Source organism: Castor canadensis, chromosome 4 (assembly GCF_047511655.1).
Source record: "Castor canadensis chromosome 4, mCasCan1.hap1v2, whole genome shotgun sequence".
Taxonomy (NCBI): Eukaryota; Metazoa; Chordata; class Mammalia; order Rodentia; family Castoridae; genus Castor; species Castor canadensis.
This window is the reverse complement of record NC_133389.1, coordinates 116,282,270-116,307,319: the sequence shown is the minus strand read 5'-3', so window position 1 is coordinate 116,307,319 and position 25,050 is coordinate 116,282,270. Positions and strand designations below refer to the sequence as shown.

Here is a 25,050-nt window from a genome sequence, read left to right as displayed (position 1 = left end):
CATCTTTAGAGACTAATCAAGAAAAATAAGCCTGGTCCTTAACCTTAAGAAGTTTATAGTAGTTAAATACTAGACTAAGAATTGTAATACTGACTGCTATTTGTAGCTTTGCCACCTTATTATTAACATAACTTTACCTTTAAATACCAAACATCAAAAAACTTAACTGAAATCACTACTGAAGAGGATTTTTAACAGTGTATACAACTAGGCAGCAATTAAAAACTATGCTTTCAAAGAATCATTTAAAATGGAAAGTACTCAAATAAGTGGAATGAGATCACATACAAGTGCATGTTTGTAGAATAATCCAAATTTGTTTAACACACACACACACACACACACACACACACACACACACACACACACACACACACATATATACACTCATGGGAGCAAGACTAGAAAGAATCTCATGGATGGACAAGGTTAACAGAACCAGGACATGGATGAGTTTTCCAAATTTCCTGTAATAAACATGTATTATTTTTATAACAAGAATTGTAAAATGGCATAAAACTAATATATATGACTAATATCATGTGAGGAAAGGAAAATAAGGAGTTAATCTCTATACTTATTTCTGAAATTTAGGTTTTCCAAACTATCATTAAGAAAATGACAAATTAGCAAGAAATTCTAATATGAAAACTTCGTAAAAAAAAAAAGACTTCAAAGTGGCTGAAGGTGAGATTCATAGAACTTGACATTGAAAATCTTCTATAAGAGGAGTAAGGTAACAGGGGTATTTCCTAATTTCTTCTTTGCTCGGAAACCATACTTCAAGACACTAAAGAGTCCAAGCTCCCTGGGAATTGCCCCAGAACAATAAGATATCAAAGTTTTGGGCATTGATACTTACATAGTACTCTTCAACCTAGTTCCAGAAGTTGTTCCAAGTTTCCAAAGAAAGGGGTATAAAACTAAAAGAAGGTGAAAGGATAAGTATAATTAAATATGTATATTTCTACAGCATATGAGAATAAGAGATCAAAGCTATCCACTGAGGAATCCAGTAAATTAGAACAATTGTAGAGAGAAAGTTCCTTTCTGTCTCACAGAGCCCAGGGGTGGTAACCAAAAATAAGAGCTTACTGTAATGCTTAGATGAACACTGAACCATAACTAGTGTGGTTTAGCCTAAATCTATATTAGAGGTAATGAAATATAGTACAGAAAACAAGATTTCACTCAAGCTTTTTACTTCATTTCTTTAAAAAGTGTTGAAAACATTTTAAGTATATAGTTCACAATACCACCTTAAAACTCTCTTTTCCTTCTTTGGGATTCTTTTAGCCATTCATCGAATGTTCATCCCTCCCTTCTTCCTCAGAAATAGATCCCCTGATTATCCTGAACACTCACCTGGAATAGGTATGGCCTATTCCTAGGTATTATAAACATGTGAATAGATTTTGAGGAATAAGTTTAAGTGGAAGTATTGGGAAACTCTGGGAAATGTCTGAAAGGAAGTCAGCATTCTTTATTTGTTCCTTCCTTCATGAAGCAATAATGTCGATGATTTGGCCAGGTCTGAAACACCTAATTGTAATGGAAGAAGAAGAGAGAAGTGTCTCAAATTCTTGTTAATCATGAAACTTCTTTTAAAATGCTAAAATACACACGTCAGAACTTTTTTGTGTGACCCAGAGACAATTTTGTTTTGTCAGCTATGGTTATTTGCAGGTTTTCTGTAGTTTGCAGCTAAGCATAATCTCAACTGATTGAAAGCTCTCAAGAGCCTCCTTTTCTAAAACTTCCTAGAAAAACTCCCTACTTGTAGCCTCTATGAATACCACTCCAAGGGGATTTTCTTTCATTTCCAGGAGAAAAACATTTCCTCTACCCCATGACAGGCTTCTTGTAATCCCACCATCTCCTTCTCTCCCTATCCTTAGGCTCTAAGTACTTTTCCTCTTTCTCCAAATCCTGTGTCACTCTCCTTAGGACTGCTGGGCCATAACAGGGCTCCTTTGAAAGGCAAGAAGACAAGAAACAAAACAATTATGGCCAAACCTCCCTTTTAGAGGGAAGGGCCAGGTGTAGAAAGCAGTGTGAGGGCTAATACATTAACAACTTTTGCTATATCACACAACATTTTTGGAAGTAAAATAATTGAGGAAAAAGTTCAGTATTTATAAGACAGATACTCTTTTAAATATGAAAATAGCTTTCCTGGGAGAAGAGTCAGAGTAACAAAGGGGAGGCTACATTCCATGGAGAAAAAGAGAGGAGGCCATGAAAAATTAAGAAAGAAGTGACAGGACAGTTAAAAACTTAAAGCCACAACCACAAGGTAAGCCAGGTAGTCCTAGTCATAGAAGAATAGCAATCTTAGCCTCAGGAGGGAAAGCGCACTTCTAGCAATCCTTAAATACAATCCAGAGACTTGGCCTGACACTCCAACATGGCTGGCTAGTATTGGAGAAGAAATCCATTGCATTGTTCCCTATACCTCAGAGTGCTATAGCCTGGTGCCATCTTGAGAGAAAGAATGAACTATTCTGGGGACCTGAAAGTAGGAACAGTCACAATCCAGGGAGCCTGGTTGACACCGAGTCATGATACAGTCTGGGTGGAAGATGCCCATAAGTGGCCACAAGAGGCAGCTGTGGAAAGGGGGAGGTTTGGACATGAACCCACTGAGAAGTTAAATGAGTAGGGCGCTTGGGTTGAAAAAGGTACAGTGGTCAGTGGCCCCTCCTCTACGTTGAGGAAGGACCTCAGATACCTGTGGATTATTGCAGACACTGTGAATTTGAAGCCCATGTCCTGTTGATTGCTTGACCTCTGGAGCAGATTCCCTGCTGCTTAGTTTACTGCCAGGTGGGAGTGAAAACTCTGAGCCCAGCTACAGTATATTGCTTGATTCCTACACCCTCATCTCTCCTGCAGGGTGATCTATTCCTTATGGGTCTAAAAGCACTTTGACCAGCAGGTAGAGTAACCGGTTCCCTTGTGTCTCCCTCTCCAGTGCAGGGCCTCAAAGCTCTTTGAGTCCAGCAATGGCTCCTGATGTTCAAAGAAGGGAAGGTTCTAAAGTGAATATAGCTCTGATACTAACCGCATACTCTGGACAAGCTCACCCCTTAGTCCACAAACAGTACCATCCAGTAAGACAGGAACACAGAAGAACTACAATAGACTCCAGCTGTGACCAACTGTACTGCCTGCCCCCAGATCTGGAAGATTCCAACATTAAAAGACCTAGCACAAAGCTCCTTAAATTCTTGTCTTCTTTTTTTAAAACCCTTTTTCTCTTTATCACTTTTACTTTATACAGGTTTAATATTTATTTTGAATTTTTTATTCCTCTTCTCAACTTTACCTAATTTTCTTTATATTTTTAAAATTTTTATGTTTGGGACTGGAGGAGTGGCTCAAGTGGTACAGCACCTGCCTAGCAAGCATGAGGCCCTGAGTTCAAATCCCAGCACCACCCAAAAAAATAAATAAATAAAATTTTTATGTTTGGATTTTCAAAATCTTTTATTCTTTTTTTTGGAGGGGTTAGAATTTTATTTTATTTTTTGTGTTCCTATACATATATTTTAAAAATTATTGTTGTGCTGGGTGGCAGTACATTGGGGTATTTGCAAAAGTTCTCACAATGTATCAAGTATATCATACTTGAATTCATTCTGTCCACTGCTGTCTTTCATCCCCCTTCCCCTGATTCCCGGAACAGTCTCAACAGGTATCATTTTTGCATTTACTTACATCCCCACCTCCCTCGCCCCAACCCCCCTTCACCTGTGGGCAGAACCTGATCTGCTCTCTTGTTCTCCAACTTGTACAAGAAAAACATAAACGATAATAAGAAATACATGGCGTTTTGCTAATTTGAGATAAAGATACTTATATAGGAAGAGTCCTTTTGTTCTTTCCAAGCATATATATATTACAACCCAAATTGGTTCATCTCTTCCAGACCTCTTCCCCTCTCCTTAGTCCCCTTCCCATAATGGCCTTGGCCAGATTAAGATTTCTATATATAGTAAGCATATCAACCACATTCAAGTTTTTGGTTTCCTTCCGTTGCCCTATTCTTCCTGCACAGTCTTCCCTTATGGTGACCCGTGTCCAATAATATCACCACATTTGTTTTAGGTTTATAATCCACATATGAGGGAGAACATGTGATTTTTGGCCTTCTGAGATTAACTTCGCTTAAGATGATGTTCTCCAGTTCTACCCATTCTCCTGCAAATGACAAAATTTCATTCTTCTTTGTGACTGAATAAAATTCCATTGAGTGTAACTATCCCATTTTCTTAATTCATTAATTGGTAATGGGGCATCTTGGCTGTTTCCATAGCTTGCCTATTGTGAATAGTGCCACAATAAACATGGGTGTGTAGGTGCCTTTGTAGTAACCTGAGTCACATTCCTTCAGGTATATCCCTAGGAGTGGTAAAAAAAATCTCTTGTTCTTTTCTTATCCTTTTCCTCACATTCTTTTTTTCCTTCATTTTCTTTTCTTTTATTTAACCAAGCTTCTTTATTTTTTCACTTTCCCTGCTCCGTCCTTAATTTAATTCTTTTTTTATTATAAATGTTACCTTTATGAAATTTTAACTTCATAGTTTATTGTACATTATTTTTTTACTTTCTTTTCTATGGTTATTGGCTGTGCAGTAGTTAGCTTTAATTATATCTATGTATTTGGTTTGTTTTGATGTTGTTTCTGTAAAGCAGTTTGCTGTCTCCTCTCTTAGAAGGACTGGAAATTAAGTCCTCAAAGAAAGATTGCTCACTAAGAAGACTGCCATATAAAATGAGAAGAGATATCTATCACAACAGGTATACAAACTGAGTCATAGAAACATAAGAAATATGATAAGACAACATGACTTTTCCAAAATCTCAGAACTCTTCAATAACTGAATCTACAGATAGTGAAATGGTTGAAATTAATGTAAAAGTCTAGTTTTAAAAATGACCAATGACCTCAAGAGGACTAAGATAAGTAGATGAATGAACTCAAGTCAGTTTAAGACTTAGATAATGGATTCAATTATTTGGATGTTCACAAAGGGAAATTTTGAAACAAAAACCCAAATGGAAGTCTGGGAAATGAAAGTCTCAATAAATCAAACAAATAATTCAATAGAAGTCATCATCAATAGACTACACCATGCAGAAAAAATAATATCAGGCATTGAAGAATATCATGTTGAGGATTAACGCATTCACATACCAATAAAGGAAAAAGCAATCTGACCATGGATCGGCTGAATTAATATTGTGAAAATGGCTATACTAGCAAAAGTAATCTACAGATTCAATGGAATTCTTGTCAAAATTTCAATAACATTGTTCACAGAACTAGAAGAAACAATTCTAAAATTCATATGGAGGCATGAAAGACCCAGAATACCTAAGGCAATCCTGAGCAAAAAGAGTAATACTAGAGGAATTATTATAGCTGGTCTTGTATTAAACTAAAGAGCCCCAGTAACTAAACAGCATGGTCCTGCTACAAAACAAGCATAAGACCAACAGAGTAGAATAGATGACCCAGACATAAACCGAAGTGCCACAGCCTACTGATTGTCAAGAAAGGTGCCAAAACATATGTTGGAGGGAAAACAGCCTCTCCAACATTGGTCTTGGGAAAACAGGATATCCACATATAAAAGACTGAAACTGGATCCTTATCTCTCACACCATACAAAAGTCAGTTCAAAATGAATCAAAGACCTTAATGTAAAACCTGAAACACTTAAAAATTGCTATAAGAAAACACAGGGGAAACACTTGAAGACGTAAGCCTAGGTAATGACTTTCTGTATAGGGTTCTAATAGCTCAGGAAGTAATGGCAAGAATTGACCAATGGGATCATGTCACATTGAAAAGCTTCTGCACAACAAAGGAAACATTTACCAGTGTGAAGAAACAGCTTTGAGAACAGGAGAAAACCTTTCTCAGATAGTCATCCAATAGGAAACTAATATCCAGAACATATAAAGAACTCAAAAGATTAAACATCAAAAGAACAAATAATCAAATCAATAAATGGACAAATGAACTGAACAGACACTTCTCAAAAGATAAAGAACAAATGGTCCATAAATACATGAAAAATTTTAAACATCTTTAGTTATCAGGGAAATGCAAATCAAAACTACACTGAGATTCTATCTCAGAATGACATCATCAAGGAAAGAAACAAACACAAAACCCCAACAAATGTTGGTGAGAATGCTGGGAAAGAGAAACCGTTACTCGCTGCCATAAGGAATGTAAATAATTTCATCCACAATGGAAATGAGCATGAGGGTTCCTCAAAAAACTAAAAATAGAACTATCATATGATCCTGCAATACCATTTCTGGGTATATACTAAAGAGAATGAAAGTCAGTTTACTACATAGATACCTACATTCCCATGTTTATCATGACACTATTCACAGTAGTTAAGTCATAGAATCAGCATGGGTACCCAACATAAAGGAAATGTGATATTATTCAACCTTAAATAATAATGAAATCACGTCATTTGCAGAAAAGTGGATGGAAATGAAGATCATAATATTAGGTGAAATAAGCCAGATTTAGAAAGACAAATATGTTTTCTCCCATATGTGGAATACAAATTAAAAATAGAAAAAGGAACAAGACATGAAAGTGGAATGGGAATTATTTGGAAAGAGGAAGGGGATCGGAGGGGGGACAAGATAGAGTAATAGGGCCGGTGCATGTCAAAGTACATTATATACATGTACAAAAATGTCACGATGAGGGATGGGCACAATGACTCACTCCTAAATCCCAGCTATTTGGGAGGAGGAGGTAGGTTGAATCACAGTTGAGGCAAATTCAAGCAAAAAGTTAGCAAGAGCCCCATCTCAACAAATAAACCAGGTATGGTGGTGTGCACCAGTGATCTAGCTTAGGAGGAGGCATAGGTAAGAGATTGTGACCAGAGGCCCACCCTGTGCAAAAATATGAGATCCTATTTGAAAAAATTACTAAATCCAAAAAGGGCTGGGTATATGGCTCAAATGCTAGAGTGCCTGCCTAGCAAGCACTCTGAGTTCAAACTCATTAACACCAAAACAAAAAGAAGAAAATGACATGATGAGATCTGTCATTTTGTACAACTAATACACATCAGTTGAAAAAAAATCATCTTTATTGAAAATGCTTATTCTTTCTTATAATTATTTCCTAAATATTGAATAAAGAAGAGAAGAAATTACACAACTTTTGGGAATGATAATATTTGAGAAAGAGTGAGGCGGTCTCTTAATTCTTTTAGTGATCGTATACATATAGCATTTGAATGCATGACTCCATTTTGTCTGATTTTGAGAGGCAGTGCCATTGCCACCTTCATCATACACGCTGACTTGATCAGGTTCACATACTACGGCAGGCTGCATTATTCTTCTCTTATATTGGCTGCCCCTCAGCATGAGAAAATTAGACTTTGCTATACCTTGACCTCAGTGTTGGTGATGTGACTTGGGCCAACGAAATGTGAGTGCAAGACAGACCACCAATTTCACACATAAACTTTAGGAATGTTTTTCTGCCCATTTTTCCCTGCCATGAGACTGCATGCTCCAGGCAGAAGCCAGGTTATTGATAAAGTATGTGTAGTTGAGCCACGAGCTTTACATGGTGGATATGTAATCTGAGCAAGAAATTACTCTGTTATTTCAAAGACATTTATTCCTGTCATGAAATCTGGACTAAAGTGACTAATGCACAAAGTAAGGGAGTAGAATGCATGGGGCTACAAGGTCATCCCATTCAATGCATCATTTGTTGAGTATCTTGGTATGCCAGCAGAATTCAAATTGCTGACAGAGTTGTAGTTGCCTTTCCACTTCCAACCTCAGCCCCCTTCTCCCATGGTGGGAAATTCTCAAATTTGCTTGGGCCTGACAACCTGTCATCCCAGAAGAGCATGTTTATGCAGTGGGCCTGTCGTCAGGCCATTCTAATGGCAACTTGTCACACAGCACTGTTCTCAGCTGATTCCCAGTGCTCCAGCCTGCTTCTGGACAAGAGCTACCTTGCCCAATGATGGACTCCCATACCCCAGCTTCTGATTTCATGGTTGATACAGAAGACTAGAAATGTGTCCCTGGAGGTTTCCTTCCTCCTCTTGGCTGATTCAACCTCTCAATTTTGTAAGGGGGAGGAAAGTTTGTAATTCAGCACATTGTTGTGGTTCCCAGTCAGAAGGCACAAGGCAGTCCTCAGGCAGCAGAGTATTCAAAGTCAGTTGAATTAATCAATATATGCCTTGTCCAGGTCCAGCCAAGATATCAGCCATCACAAAGGAAGCCAAGATCTAGGCCATAGCTTTACCTGCACATCAATGGCAGTAGCCAGAACTGCTGAGGAGAACCTGAAATACTCATATTTCACTGCAAAGGAAAGGACAGCTTGGGAGCTGAGGACAGGGTCTTGGGGGCCTCTGAAATACCATTGGCCACCCTCTGAAAGGAAGATGTGACTTGAGAAAGTGGTTTACATTTCATTTGCACAACATACTGATGTGTTTGTCGTAGTAGGTGTTCCTTGCCATAAAATCCTTTCTACCACCAACAAATGTAGGGACTACTCAGAATAAGCTACATGAGAGTCCTCATATCTTGTTATCAATAGAAGCATTGTGGTTGCTATAAAAGAATAAGGGGAAGTTTACAACATCTACAAGGAAAAAAAACCTGTGCCAAAATTACTTGTCCTTTGACTTTTTATTGACACCATTATTATTTTAGTAGCCCTATTTAAATAACATTAAAAATCATATGGGGCTTATAATCAAATTTTTATAATCAAAATTTTAAAAGTAAACTGATTGGAAAGGATATCTTTGTTGCAGGGCAAGAGATGGGAGGAGATGCAGGGGAAAGCCAGAATATTTTACAGGACTTCTGAAGACCCATGATGCATCTCTTTACTTAAGCAGAGGATCTTCTTCCTTGTTCTTTGACCCTTTATTACAAAGGAGTAAAATAAGGAAGAACAGAAATGAGAAGAGACGATTTTCTTATTTTGGAGAAGAATGCTCAGGAGACTTATTTCAAGTGACTCTGAGTCATGGTGACCACAGCTATTCTGACTGGACAGCCAAGGGTGAAGCTCCGGAGGAGAGGATGGGAGGAGCTGTTAGAACTTATGGTACTCACCTTTACTGCCTGGTGAATTACTCTCAGTAGCTACTAAAATTCTCTTTCCACTTTTTCATGTGATGCAAATATTTTAACACTTTTTCCCCAGATCTCCCCCTGGCTACTTCCTTACTTCCTTCTTGTCTTTCTCAAACATCATTTTCTCTGAACACTCCAGTTAAAACAATATCTCTTCTCTTTCTAAACTTACATTTTCTTCTGCTTTCCCAGTTATTTTCTTCTTAGCACTATTTTATTCTATTTATAAATGTAATATTTGAAGGTTAGGTGTGTTGACACATGCCTAAAATCCCAGCTACTGGGAAGACAAAGGTAGGAGGATCACAGCCTGAGGCTAGGTAAAATTGTGAGATCCTATCTGAAAAAAAAGCACTAAAAGCCAAAGGATGGAGGATGGAGTCATGGATCAAGTGATAGAGTTCTTGCTTAATAAGTTCAAGACCCTGAATTCAAGTCCCAGTACTATATAAAAAGAAGAGGGAGAGAGAAGAAGAAGGAGGAGAAGGAGGAGGAGGAGGAGGAGGAGAGGAAGGAAGGAAGGAAGGAGAAAAGGAGGAGGAGAGGAAGGAAGAAAGGAGGAGGAGAGGAAGGAAGAAAGGAGGGAGGGAGAGAAGGAAGGAAGGAAGAGAAAAGAGAAAAACAAAAAGAAAGAGAAAGAAAGAAAATCACTGAAATATTTGATATACACTTATACTAGGGAATATACATAGCATATATTCTAAAGCGCATGCTAATAAACCCCTATGAAGTCCACCACCAATTTGTAAGTTAAAACATTTTAAATACCACTTCCTTTTCCTCATAGTATACAGAACATGTACACCAGGGAAATGTTCATAGTGGTACATACACATAATTATACCACAAAATGAAAGACAACACAAATATTCATCTATCAAAGAATGGATGTATGATTGTAATGTATTCACTCAATGGAACCTATCAGTGGAAATGAATGAACTATAGCTACACTTAACTGAGCATGGATAAAATACTAGAAGAGTAATCAGCAGAATAATTAAGTCCAAGAAGATGATGAATATGATATCGTTTATACAAGCTCTAAAACAGGAAAACAATGCTATTATCATTGAGCCTAACAACACTATGAAATATATTCATCAGCTTTATTTTAGTTTCTTGTTCAGATAGGACCCTTTCAACTTCAGCATACATATGAGTAATGTCTTCAATTTGAAAAACTCTTAGTTCCCAAAGCATGAAACTATATTGTCTTTCAACACAGAAAATAGAAATCAGTCTTAACATCTTTTGTTCCTTTCCTATCACTTTAAGCTAATCAGGCAGTCAAGTAACTGCCTTTGAGCTCTTGAATCAGATCCAAATACCCCATCTACCACTTCTTTAGGTTACATCTTCAACTTTGAATTTTAGACATTTTATAGTTTTGTAACTTGCATCATTCTATTCATAAAGTATCCTTCTGTGAATTATGTAGGAGAGTTTTAGTTTGGTTTTAATTTTAATGGTAACCTTAAAATCAACTTAATATGAGCAAAATTGATTTATCAGTCTGAACTGATAGTTGTTTAAACCTGAAAATTTTTTTCCTTTCCCTAATTGCTCCATTCAACTGTTTCTGCATAATCCTTGCCCTTTATTTTCAGTTACTTCCAACCCAGTACATTTTCAGCCAGTTAAAACTTCATTCTCATAAAATTCCTTCCCTTGTCCACAGTTCATGCTACTTGACCCATGGTCTGAAACCTGTAGGACAGGAGAGGTACAGTCCTCCCCTTTCTGTTAGTAGCCTCACTTTTCAGGTGAGTAGGGAAGATGGAGAAAAAAGGATAACAGAATAGGGTCCTTTAGGGTGAATGAACCATACTCCATCTATGAGTCATTGCAAATCACTGGAAGTCGTCTCTGTCATTATTCTCACATACACTTCATTGTTTGATTTAATAATACAACTAACTACTACTATATATGTAACTGGGAGCTTAGAGTTTGTATAATACTATTTATCTTTTATGTCTATTTTTTTAAAAATAAACTTCATTCAAGGATAATATTTACAGAAAAGCATGGAAATCATAAGTGCCTAATAAAGGTTTACAGTGGGAATATATTGAGATTGGCAGCAACCAGGTAAAAAAATCTATTAGTAGAGTCCACTTTGGGCCTTGTGGTCACTATTCTAGTAGCCACAAAAATCATTATATTACATCTAACCTCATAGATCAATAATGTCTTAATAAGATTAGAAAGTTTTACTGAAATGTAATTCACTTGCCCATACGATTTATCCGTTTAAGTTGTAAAATTCAATGGTTTTTAATATATTCACAGTTCTATAAACATAACCACAATCTAAATTTAAGACAACTCTAGCACTACAAAAAGAAACCTCAAGCTCATTAGTAGACACTTCCTAGTCTCCCTCACTGTCTGCTTCAGCTTAGAATAAGATATTTAAATGACAATTTCATCACATCCTTGAAATTTGACAAAACTTTATTCACTTGAGTAGATACAAATTTAAAATCATTTACTTACAACTAATTGAATATTTCTAATAGCAAAAATTATGAATAAAGAATCTAAAGACATTTTCCTTAATGAAGCTAATATTAATTTTCCTATAAAATATAAATGAATTTTTAAATGCTGTTGAGATTTTTCATTTGATATTAGTTATCTATTGCTGTGTAACAAATTATCCCAAACTCAGTGGCTTAGAACAACAATGAACATTTATCATCTTCTAAGATGATAAATGTTTCTGTGGATTTGTAGTTCAGAAGGCCTTAGCTGGGCATTTCTGTCTTAGCTCCCTCATGAGATTGCAGTCAAGTTGCCATCAGAGACTGCAAATCATCTGAAGGGCTGATTGAAGATGGAGGACCTGCTTCTAAGGTGGTTGGCTGGTACAGTTAGTGTGGGAGACTGAATAATGCCTCCCAATGATACTTATGTCCTAGTCATACAAATACGTTATCTTAAAAGGTAAAAGGGAGCTCTTAGGCTCTTGAGATGAGAAATTATCCTTTCCATGTTTTATCCATATGGCCACAATGTAATCAAAAGGTTTCACAAAAGAGGGAAGCAAAAGAATTACAGTGAGTACTAGAAGATATGAAGACAGGAGCAGGAGATTAGAGAACAGCAAGGAAGAGCCCAAGAGCTAAAGAAGATTAAAAGGCAAAAAGACACCAAAACCAAAACCAAAACTGATTCTCCCCTCAGAGACTCCAGAAGATAAAGGTCTTGGCCCTCTCAACACCTTGAGTAGCCTAGTGAGACTGGTTAAACTTCTGATCTTCATAATTGTAAAATAATAAATTTGTATTGTTTTAAGCCACTAAGTGAGTGGTGATTTGTCATAGTAGCAATAGGAAACTAACACTGGGGCAAGTTGGTGCTGGTTTTTGGTAAGAGAGCTGTTTCTTGCCACATGGATGTCTCCAAAGGGCTTTCTATTCCATTTTTCCATTGAGCTTCTTGAATGTCCTCGTGTTATGAGAGCTGGTTTCCCCAGAGTAAGTGATTCACAGTGTATTTCATGGCATAGTCTTAAATCCAATGTTCCATTGTTTCTATAGTATCCTATTGGTTACCTAAGTCAGACCTATTCGAGTGTAAAGGCCTACTAAGAAGCATGACTGAGTAGTTAGGTATCATTACAGTGCATTTGCAAGATAGATACCACACACACTAAGTATATTGGATGAAACTTAAGCTCCAGTTTACAAAACACATTTATATCTTGTCTAGTTTCCATACCATTAAGAGTACACCAGCCAGAAATAGACAAATGTCCAATACAGGTAAAGACAAAAATTCGGATTTTTAGGTAACAGGATTCTTAGCCTGGCTTTCTTGACATCACCTTCCTTTTTTTCTCTGTTAGTTGTGGGTTGGGGCAATGATCTTTGGGCACTTTTGGTATAAATTCATCCAGCAGCTACATGAACCCTAACATAGTCTGCGTCTCCAAAACCAGAGCCTGAGATAAAAGCTTGTGTGTGGGTAATTTATTTAAGAAGTGATTCCATGGTTTAGGGACAAGGAACTAGAAGAGTGAAGAAAAGGGAGAGAAAAATCAATAAAGGATGTGTTTATAAATTAACTGCCTTTTTGGATGACTGATATGCAATACCATAAGACCTTTTGGGGGCTCAGGAAATGCATCTCAGAATGGTATCAGGATAAGAAAGGCAAGCATTGATTCATCGTTTCCAACCCCCTTGGTCAGGATGGCTTTATGAATGTTCATTTTTCCCTATCTCCAGACTGTGCATGCACAAATGTCAAGATTTTCTTCACAGGAACCCAAAGATGGCAAAGAGCACCTTGGCCTGCCAAGCATACAATGTGTTAGCAAAGATGCGCTCCCTTTGCTTCTGGGGAGCTTCTGGCTCTTTGCCTTCCATGGGAAAGTAAAATCCAAAGTTATATGGCCACTTAATCCCTAAATGGTATACCTAATGTCTTCACAATGAGCCCTCTGAAGTGCAAGTGATCAGCTGCATCTATCCCCTGTTTGGCAGACTTAATTGCCTACTTTAGAGCCTAAGAAAAAAAAGTAACAGCTATTTTTCTGTCAATAAGCATATACTCTGGATCACTAGATAACCAGCATATATCAACAATAATATCAAAACATGCTTTTTTAGTGTCTCACATCTTGTTTGCATTTAAGATACATAGTTTCTGTGGTATTTTTTCAAATGGCTGAAAATTCTTTAACACTCTCTCCATCAAGAGGTCAAAAGATGGAAATCAGTATAGAGGGTTCCTCAAAAAACTAATAGACTTACCTTATGACTCTACCATACTACTCTTGGGCATATATCCAAAGGAATGTAAATCAATATACAAGAGAGATATCTATATAACCAGTTTTGTTCACAATATCTAAACTGTGGAATCATCTGGAATGTATATTGAATATATGTAGAATAGAGATGGGATATTTCTCAGCCATAAAGAAAAATGAAAGTATGTCATTTGCAACATTGCAAAGTACATGTAAAGATGCTGACGGTCCTAACTGAACTCTACACATTTTTCCATGTGGCCTCAGTAACCTCAAAGCATGTTGTAGAGATGAAATTTGTACAAAAGCTAGAGCAACAAAGAGAAGTGGAAAATGTGCACCACCATAAAACCCAAGGTATTATGGGCATGTTCAACCCCTTCAAGAAACTTACTCAATTTCAGCAAAACACCACCCTTTATATTATACAAACATTAATTTGGACTTCAGACTTTATATGGTTTTGTTTTTATTTATTATGGAAATTAATTTTGATTAGTTGTATAAAATTATAAGCATAATGAATTTATATATAACTAGTTAAAACTGACATGTATAGGATATATATTAAAATAAAAATAATTCAAATCAACTCCGAAAAGCTCCACAAAAATATGTCATTAAAACAATGCACATAACAATCAGAAACACTTTTTAAAATGATTACTGAGTACCTTCTGCTCAAGAACCCACCCAAACACCCTATTCTCTGGATTAAATGCAAATACATCTGTTGTAAACACATGTCTCTTCACAACTCACCCCCAGATTGTTTTGGTTTCTTCTTTCCTTTCATCCTTTTGCCCCATGCTCAAGCATGCCTGAACTCTCCTCATCCCCTCAGGAACTCCTACTCCTTCTTCAGGACCACATTCCAGTACCATATCTTCTGTGAAGTCTTTCTGGAATCCCTGTAGGATTCTGTACTCTCACAGTTTATCTGGCAGGAGACAGATCAAAGGTCCAAATGGCTAATTTGAGGGCATTGACTGGAAAGGTGCTGAGACCTTCTGCGAACCGATAGAGATTGTGGGCAGCTGGGGCCCTCAACACCCTCCTTCACATGTCTCCCTTCCTCTGATCTGCTGCCAGGGACACCACTGACTGAACCAACCAGAAGTCAAAGCGGGGAACACTCATTGCTAATTTTCTGTTTAAGCTTGACTAGGCTAAGGGATATCAACATATCTGTTCAAAAAAAAAAAAAAAGAAGTCTTTTCTGGGTGGGTCTATAGTGTTTCTAAAAGAAATTAGCATTAGAATTTAAAACCTGAGTAAAAAAAAGGCTACCCTCACCAACACAGGTAAACACCATCTAATCTCACAAGGGCCTGAATAGAACAAAAAGGCAGAGAAAGGGAGAATTTGCTCTTGCTTGAACTGGAGATTATCTTCTCCTGCTCTTGGTCTTAGGTCTTCAGAACTTGGACTGGTACTTACACCATTGATTAGCTTGATTCTCAGACTTTTGGGTTTGGACTAGAACTATACCACTGGTTTTCCTGCAAAAACAGAGAAGAATGGAAAGTATATATAAGGAGTATGAAATAACAAAAGAGGCCCAGCCTTTTAATTTATACTTAGTGACATTTTATTGCCATGACCTGTTTTCATGAGTGTTTTCCCACTGGACTAAGTATGGCTCCGCCAACATTATCTTTATATTCTCCTCACCTGACAAAAGGTTTGGACCAAAGTAGACTCTTCATAAGCATCTATTGAATTAATGTGGTAATGACATGGATACTTCAAAAACATAACTGATGTTCTTGAATGCTCTTCGATATTTATGTTGAAATCTTTTCTCTACAGTTGTTTTACTTCTGTCTTCTGAAAACCAATCTTTTTTTTCTGTATTAAGTTCTCATGATCTTTTTTTTTCCTCTAATGAATGCAGCTATTTGTATTGTATTTTTGTTTGTTTGAATCATGTTGAGATTTTTGTTATTTAGGCCAGTTAAGATTATATCTTATAACAAGTTTGCTTTAGCCTGTTTTATTTCTGTGTACACAATTTTGAGGCAATTTAATTTACAAAAGTAGATACGTTTATAGAACATAGTTTAAAATTTTCCCCTCAGTTTTATACTGATTTCCTAAATTCCTTTACACTATTTGTATGAACCTTGTCAATCAAATTTATTCTATATAAGAGATTAATAGAGGGATGTTATATTATAAGCCTTCCAGTTTCCTTGAATGATTTTTAGTATTCTGTAACACTTTTTTGTAATTAAGATTTAAATACCCAATCCCTCAAGACTTGCCATACAGAGAGCTGTCAATCAAAGAATTGGCAGGCTATATGAACTGCATGATGAAGTCTTTATCCCTACTCTCTGATGCCTTCAAGACCAGCTTTTTCTAGCTGATCCTTCATTTCACATGTCTTAGAACTCACTCACACTTCTTATGCTTGGAAATGTAACACACAAAGTGACAACGTAATCCACAGCTAATAAGTTAGCGGCTATAAAAATGAACATCCACACTAACTTGCCAAGCATGGAGGATGGAGGTGTTACACTGTACTTGTATATATATGTCTGCCAGGGCAATGGTACATATGCCTTTGGAGATGCTTCTAAGTTATGCAGAGAAGCCGACAATAATTCTTGAACTTTCTTGTCAGCATCCAGTTTCATTTAAGAGCCAAACCAACATCATCAAAACACTTGGCCATGATTAGCCATGATTCAGCCGGCAAGGGAAACATGCAGAACTAGCCCTTGGGTTGTAAATTTTGTGGAAATAAGGCTATCTCAATATGCTCTGTGGTATCCTCTGTTAGAGTGTATGCTCTCACTGGAAAAATAATAGCAACAAAAGAGCACTGAGATCTTTTTCTCTTCTCATATATTTTTAAATTTTCATTCAAAATGTAAAAATTTAAATTTATTCAGTCATAAATAATTAATATTTAAAATAATGTGCTATGAAAATTAACAGGCTAAAATTTGAACTTTACACCATAAAACTGAGCTCTGCCCACTGAAATCTAATTTTTTTTCTTGCGGTGCTGAGAATTGAACCCAGAGCCTGGCACACGCTAGGCAAATGCTCTGTCACTGAACTATACCCCTAGCCTAAAATCTAATTTGAAGTTTATTTAGCTTATACTCGAGGATAGACTATTTGACATATGTGCTTTAAGCATTTTACGAATTATTGATCTACAAATATTCTTTTAATGTATTGTATTTGTAAATGCTGGGATTTTTTTTTTCTGAGACAGGGCCTCTCTATGTAGCCCATATTGACCTCAACTCACCATCCTCCTGCCTCAGCCTTCCAAGTGCTAGAATTCCATGCACGTGCCTGTAATTCTACTGGCTTATAAATAATCATTTTAAATAAATATGAATTATCTTACCCTTAAAAATTGTGTAAGCTTGTGATCAAATAAGTGAGTGAAAAGTATCTCTAGTCCACTGAGAAGGTGAAGGGAGATTTGGGTTAAGTGGAAGCAGAGTCTCTGTTAGAAAGGAAGAAAGCCAATGTCTCTGAATGCCTACAACAGCACATATTTAACACTTTTTATTCCATAAGAACCCCACAAGGTATCTATGCTTTTTCCTTATACTAATTCAGATGACAAGACACAGAAAGGTTAAATAAATTATCAAAATTTACAGAACTGGTAAATTGTGAAGCTTGGACATTAATCCAAATCTAACTTAAAAGCATGTTACTTTTATGATTCCACATGATCTTCTTTTGTATAGAAAGTAAAAGAGACTCCAAGTTCTTCAAAGATAGGTCTACCCAAAACACTATTGTGTATCTCTATGCCTCTCTGCCTGTGCATGTTTGTTAAGGTACTCATTTACTCAACAAATACGCATTTAGTATCTACTCTGAGTAGGTAGTAGACAGCTGAGCCTAGGCTCTGTGAATATAATAGTGGAAATGTCTGACAAGGGCCCTGCCCTCAAGATGCTTGCAGATTGCAGAAGTTTGCAGAAAAACAAAAAGGCAATGACAATATATGTGGTGGTAATACAGGGAGAGAAGAATGAAGATACCAGGAAAACTTAGCATTTGGGAACTCTGGAAGGCAACTTAGAAAGCAGCATCTAAGCAAAGGCTTTAAAAGTGAGTGGGGTTATCCAAGTGCAGGAACTTGAAGGTGCTGCCAGAGAGAGGGCTTCTGGAAGAGGGTCTTGAATAAGCAAAGGATTGGCAGGAAGGACAGGTTGGCATGGAGATGGCAGTGAGGGTGGTAGGGAGGGAAGGTGACATTGCAAAAATTTTGTGTATAGACATGTTCAAAGGATTGCATTAAGGACAGTCTCTCCATGCAGAGTGTGGAGAACTGATGGAGGGGTAGGAGTGAGGTGACCAAGGACCTGGAGTCAGGCAGTCAGCTAAGAGAAGGGTGGCCTGCATCCTAAGTGGCACTTGAACTGAAAAGTAGCAGAGCCACTGGGGACTATCAGGATGGCTATCAGGAAGATTAAGCTTCTCAGGATCCCAAGAAGAAACAGTTAACACAGGTCAAATCTCATCACATGGAACTCTGATAAACAATTCTAAATGAGACTCCCAAAAGACAAAAGTGTCTTCTCATGAGCTCTAAAGTATAACTCTTTCCTTGAAAAGCTTCCAGCGTGCAGAGGGAAAATATCTAATATCTAGTAATGAAGTGGTCATGCTATATGGTGTTTATCTTTGAAAAGGTTGAAGTCCATAATTTGATATCATCGTACTGGTATTAGTAGGCAGAAACCTTTCTCTCTAATCAAGATGCAGTCACTCCATGATTTTGCTTTTTTAAAATAAGATTTATTCTGTGATTAGTAAGCCTGTTAGGTTCCTCCTTATGTTTATGCTGCACTATACCATCAGACAGATACTAATTAGTTCCTTGATTATCTCCTAAATGCAAGCAAGCTGAAGGAGACCATTAGCTCTTCTGATAACTCAGAGTTTTGAATTATTACTGAACCCAGTATCAAAATATAAAGGAAGGGAGGATTGCTTTTGAACAGTAGCCATGTTTCAACCCCAAAATTCTTCACATATTTCTTAGAATTATCATTATAACAACTAATCATATTTCATTAATTTTAATGCTCTTTTAATTCATGTATAATGTAGTTTAAATTTTTACAGCATTTTTCTTAAAATATTACAATGAACTAAACGTTTTATGTATCCCAAATTTAATATTAAAACTTTTATCCATTACAAAGCAATAGCAATAAAAACAGCATGGTACTGGCATAAAAACAGACATGAAGACCAGTGGAACAAAACGGAACCAGATATGAGTCCACACAACTATACCTACCTCATTTTTGACAAAGGTGCCAAAAACATATGATGGAGAAAAGACAGCCTCTTCAACAAATGTTGCTGGGAAAAGTGGTTATCCATCTGCAAGAAACTGAAACTAGATCCATTGTCTACCACCCTGTACTAGTATCAACTCAAAATGGATCAAGGACCTTAATGTCAGACCCAAAACTTTGAAGTTAGTACAGGAAGGAGCAGGAAATATTCTAAAAGTAATAGGTATAAGCAAGGACTTCCTCAATAGAACCCCAGCAGCCCAGCAACGAAGGGAAAGGATGGACAAATGGGACTTCATAAAACTAAAAAGCTTCTGCACAACAAAAGAAATGGTCTCTAAACTGAAAAGACCACCCACAGAGTGGGAGAAAATATTCGCCAGCTACACATCAGACAAGGGACAGATAACCAGAATATACAGGGAATTTAAGAAACAAAACTCTCCTAAAATCAATGAATCAATTAAAAAATGGGCAACTGAACTAAACAGAACTTTCTCAAAAGAAGAAATTCAAATGGCCAAAAAACACATGAAAAAATGCTCACCAGCTCTAGCCATAAAGGAAATGCAAATCAAAACCACACTAAGATTCCACCTCACCCCTGTTAGAATAGCCATCATCAAAAACACCACTAACAACATGTGTTGGCGAGGATGTGGGAAAAAAGGAACCCTCATACACTGTTGGTGGGTATGCAAGCTAGTGCAACCACTCTGGAAGAAAATGTGGAGACTTCTTAAAAAGCTAAACATAGATCTGCCATATGATCCAGCAATCCCACTCCTGGGGATATACCCAAAGTAATGTGACACAAGTTACTCCAGAGGCACCTGCACACCCATGTTTATTGCAGCACTCTTCACAATAGCCAAGTTATGGAAACAACCAAGATGCCCCACTACTGACGAATGGATTAAGAAAATGTGGTACTTGTACACAATGGAATTTTACTCAACCATGAAGAAGAATGAAATCTTATCATTTGCAGGTAAATGGATGAAACTGGAGAACATCATTCTGAGTGAGGTCAGCCAGGCTCAGAAGACCAAAAATCATATGTTCTCCCTCATATGCAGACATTAGATCTAGGGCAAATGCAGCAATGTGGTTGGACTTGGATCACATGACAAGGGGACAGCACATATGGGAGATATGGGAATAGGTAGAAAACCCGAAACATGAAAGCATTTGATGTCTCCACTCCAGAGGAACTAATACAGAAACCTTAAAGTGACAGAGGTTATCATGAGCAGGGGATCAGTAACCAGTGTAAAGATCAGTTAGAGTTGAATCAACATGTGTTGTAACACATGGGTGAATGAAAGCAATAGTAAGAATCTCTCTGTATAGCTATCCTTAACTCAACTAGCAAAAATGGTTTGTCTTCCTTATTACACTTATGTCTTTTCTTCACAAAATTAGTGATAAGAGCAGAACAGGACCTGCCTGGAACTGAGTGGGGGGGAGGGAGGAAAGGGTTAGGGAGGGGGGCAGAGTGGAAAAATGACCCAAACAATGTATGCACATGTGAATAAATGAATAATAATAATAATAAACAACTTTCATCCCAACATGGTGGAGGTTGGAGATGAGTCTTTGGGAGTAATTAAGTCATGAAAGTGGAGCCCTCACGAATGAGATTAGCAACATCTAAGAGGAGGTGAGAGAGCTAATTCATTTCTTTCTGCTATGTGAGAAATCTGCAGTCTGCAACTCTATAGAGGACTCTCATCAGGACCCCACCACGCTGCACACTGCTTTTGGACTTTCAGCCTCCAGAAAATTGAAAGATAAATTCTAGTGGCTTAGAAGTCACCTAGTATAAGGTATGTTGCTACAGAAGCCAAAAGAATATGTAGTCTTTGATGAGATAAAGGAAGGTTCCTTGCGCCTTCTCAACGCAATTCACTTCTGGCTCAAACAACATAAGAAAGAGTTGTTTTTAGGCTGTATAGTAAACTAAGACATTTTTATAATTATAAGGTTATTTTTAATAATTGAGTACAAAATAATATAATTGAGCTTTCTGTCATCCCTCATGAGTTATCATAGCATTTTATAGCCATATTAAAAAAAATTGGAGCTTCTTAACTGAACCATGCCCTTATTACAATGTTAAATCTATACTTGACATAATACAAAATGTGTTTTATAAATAAACTTTAGAAATATCAATTGTACTATATTTAGTTTTCATGTTTATAGGTTAAAGTGGTAAAGGATCAACAATTTCATATGGTTCAAATATAATCTTTACATATATTTTTTCTTACCCTTTTCCATTATCAGGAGGGATTAGTGGTGTGCACCTAATCACTAAGTGAAATTCTTAAAGCAAACAATATCCACACAGCACACATCCCACTGAACACTTATTAAAAGTCTTTCACCAATCCATAAGAATTAATTTCATCAGTGATGGCTGGGTAGATGAGAGGTCCAGAAATATTATTCTACATATGTCTGGGTTAAGTTTATGATTTTCACTAAAATATTAAAGACTGGTTTCTTTTACAGTACAAACTATAAAACAGTTTGGATAAACTTCAAAGTTTGTTTCAATAAATAAATTCTTTGAAAGTTTGCTCAGACTTTTAAATAAAGTTTATTTGAAAGTAAATTAAACTTCAAAGAGAAATCACTAAATATAAATGGCTATTTACTAATCAATGCCTTTCAAGATAATAAGGAGGAGAAAACTATGGAAAATTGTCCACCAGCAGTATGTTTAATGGAACATAGAAAAAATCAGAATCTCTGTGGGAAAATAGAAAGATTTATGAACGTTAATCTGAGAACGTGGCTTGTCCAGGTGGTTTTATTTCACTTCCCTCTAAAGTGGGAATACCTTGTTCTCGCCTCTCTCAAAGCAGCTAGCTAGAAGGCCTGGAGGGGCTGGCAGAACCTCAAAGGTCGGGGTGCAGGTATGTTGGATTCTTGAGCCTTTGAGATGAGAACCAGGTTAGACTTGTTAAGGTGGAGGTCTCCAAGCTGCTCAAGCGTACCATGTTTTCCACTATAGCTAGCCTATCTAGTGTTCCATAAAATTACTGGTTAAAAACTCATGCTATTTATACCTTTTATGAATAATATTCATATGAAACTCTACTCATGTGTAGCAATACAAATAGCTTGAATTTCTAGATTCGTTCTATCCATATGTGTGTGCTTAGTTCTTGAAAACTCAAAAAGAAAAAGAAAGTTTATAAATAGAAGAGATGGACCTTGTCCATAAAGTGAGTACATTACTCCTACATAGAAAAGGTGAACATATATGAAAGAATCAAAGGACACATCTTACACAACTCCCCTCCTGCAAGTGCATTCATTATTACAATACACTTATAACATCTTCCTTCCCAATGGCCCCAACATCAGTTATAGAAGAAAATGTTGAGCAAGTATTTCTTCCAGGTCTCTTTAGCAAGTGAATTTATCTGGGAAACCAATTCACTCCCTTCATTCTTATCAAAAACTCTTCTGACTTTAGAATATACCTCAATCTATCTTTTTTGATGACATAGAAAAAAACCTTAGAAATTGAGATAATAATGTCAATGAAAAAAATAATACAAATCAAAAGTCCACTCCTCTTCATGAAGCCTACTACTTACCCAAAAGTAATTGCCTTTCATATTTTCTGGCTCTTCAGCCCTTACACTATTGCTTGAAAAGTGCTGTTCATAAAAGAAGTTGATGCACAACCTAAAGCAAATTGTCAATGTCACAAAGCAATAGGGACCTGAATCCCAGTCTTTACCTTCTATACCAATGGGTCTCTCATATGTTAGTGACCAATAAATCAGAGATTGGAGCATGAGAATTGTTCCTTTTGTGCCTGACCACGTAAGTCTGATACACACATCCTCACTCAAAGCTCTCAAACTTTCTAGAAAATGTTTACAACATATTTTAAAATCTGGGAATTTTAAGAGTTCATTTATAAAAGAAAAATGTACAATATACCTGCTACCCAGGCAACATCACTACTTGTATATTCTTTCCCCTCTGGCTGGGGAATTCTCCTTTGCTGAAACATAAGTTGTCTTGTCCTTAGTAAAGCTGTCCTCTTTCTTCTGTCTCAGCAACTCAGAGGCCATTTGATGCACATTTCTCTCCTTTGGAAGGCCAGTGAACATCTGGCCAACACCCCTGAAACCAAAGTCCATTCATGCACAGTCTGTCAGGGCACTGAGATGTTGATTCAGTGTTTTTTGATCCATAGTCTTTTCCTCTCCAAACTCCACTGTATTTATTTTTAGTCATGGATGTATTTTTCAACACATTAGTCCTTTTTGTGTCTCTTCATTCCCTCCTATTTCTCCATGTTGTGTAATATTCCTTTGAGTTATCTTTTTCCAAAGAACTCAAAGAACTTGATGATTCAGTGCTCCACCCACACTCCCACAGGAGGCAAAAGATATCCTCCCTATTTTTCAGAGGTACAAATTTCTTGGCTCAAGAGCAATTGTTTTTCCAGCTGTCAAGCAGCAGCTGACCACATTTTTTTTCTACACACTGAAAAATGGCATGCAGCAAAGTGTGAATGGTGTGGTAGGATGAATGCAACATCTCCTAAGAGGACAAAGGCAAAATGAAAACTTAGAGCTCATTGATCCTTGAGTGGCAATGAACCTAGGCAGAGGCAAAGAGATGTGTCTAACAATAATATTATTTCAGAGGCTAGTTGCTAGGAAAAAAACAGAATAAAACCCAGTCCCTGACCTGTAGGAAGCAGAGACACAAATGAGTCAGCATTTATTCATCTGGCAAATCTCAAATATTTAATAAGTAGTAATTATGTACCAGGTATTATTTCAGGTCCTAGAAGCACATCAGCAAACAAGAAAATCCTTGGAGATCATTGGATATGAAAGTACATAACAGATCATCATGTGGGTTGGAAAGCCAGGTCTCCTGCCTTCAATTGCTGGCTGTAGCTTAGTATATTACTGGCAAGAATACTTAGTTCTCTGTGCCTCAATTTCCAAATCTGCAAATAGGGATGACAATGGAACCTACTGCATTAGAACAACCTATAACTGGGTTGTTATAACAATTAAATGAGATAATACAAATAAGGAGCTTAGATGGCTGTCCAGAACAAAGCACTGGGCTCATGAATCTTGTCTATCATTATATTACATAACTGCATTACAGAATGATGAGTGCTTTGTTTAAAAAGAAAACAAAAACAATAAGTGAAGCATGTGGCTCTGAGAACACAGAAGTAAAGCACCTTACTAGGAAAGAGGTGGACAAGTCTTCTTAAAGAACATGGCACATGAGACCTGAATGTCAACTAAGAGCCCTGTGATAAACAAAAGGAACAGGGGGAACACTGTGTTTGAAGGTTCAGAAGCAGAGGACAAGTTCTATTTCAGTTGTCAGAAATGCAAGTAGCTTAGTATAAGAACAGGAGGTTGGGGAGGAGCTTTGAGAAGGATGGTTAAGCAGATACTAGAGTAAGGGATTTGAACTTAATCCTGTAGCAGAAGAAGCTACTATTTTAAGCATGAAGATAACAGAGGCTGCCTTAGAATGTAATGGCAAGATGACAGTTCAGTCAGAAGAGGCTGGAAGAGAGGAAGGCCTAAACAAAGATGGAGGACTAAGCACAGAGGAATGTGGGCAGAGAAAGAGATATTAAAGAGGCAGATAAGGGAGGATCATAGATGTGCTTACCAAGGACACATGCTGGGTTTCTGCCTTGAGCAGTGTAATGGATGATACTTTTTAACAAGGAGCAGGATGGAAAAGGCTCAAATTTAGTAAGTAGGGGAATTTCATGGTGGTACTGATTAACTTACTGTG

At 37.1% G+C, this 25,050-nt stretch overlaps 1 long non-coding RNA gene across 2 annotated transcripts; it reads right to left on the bottom strand.

Moving 5' to 3' along the window:
* Window positions 1-1,042: 1,042 nt before the first annotated feature.
* Window positions 1,043-24,930, bottom strand: LOC141422378 (uncharacterized). 2 transcript variants are annotated; one of them, XR_012446924.1, is made up of 4 exons: window positions 23,203-24,930; window positions 15,380-15,441; window positions 14,702-14,879; window positions 1,043-1,542 (listed from the first exon to the last, which is right to left on the bottom strand). It is a non-coding gene; the product is annotated as an uncharacterized lncRNA (long non-coding RNA). The 2 variants fall into 2 exon arrangements; XR_012446923.1 differs by lacking the exon at window positions 23,203-24,930 and adding an exon at window positions 19,233-19,381.
* Between the last annotated feature and the right edge of the window lie 120 nt (window positions 24,931-25,050).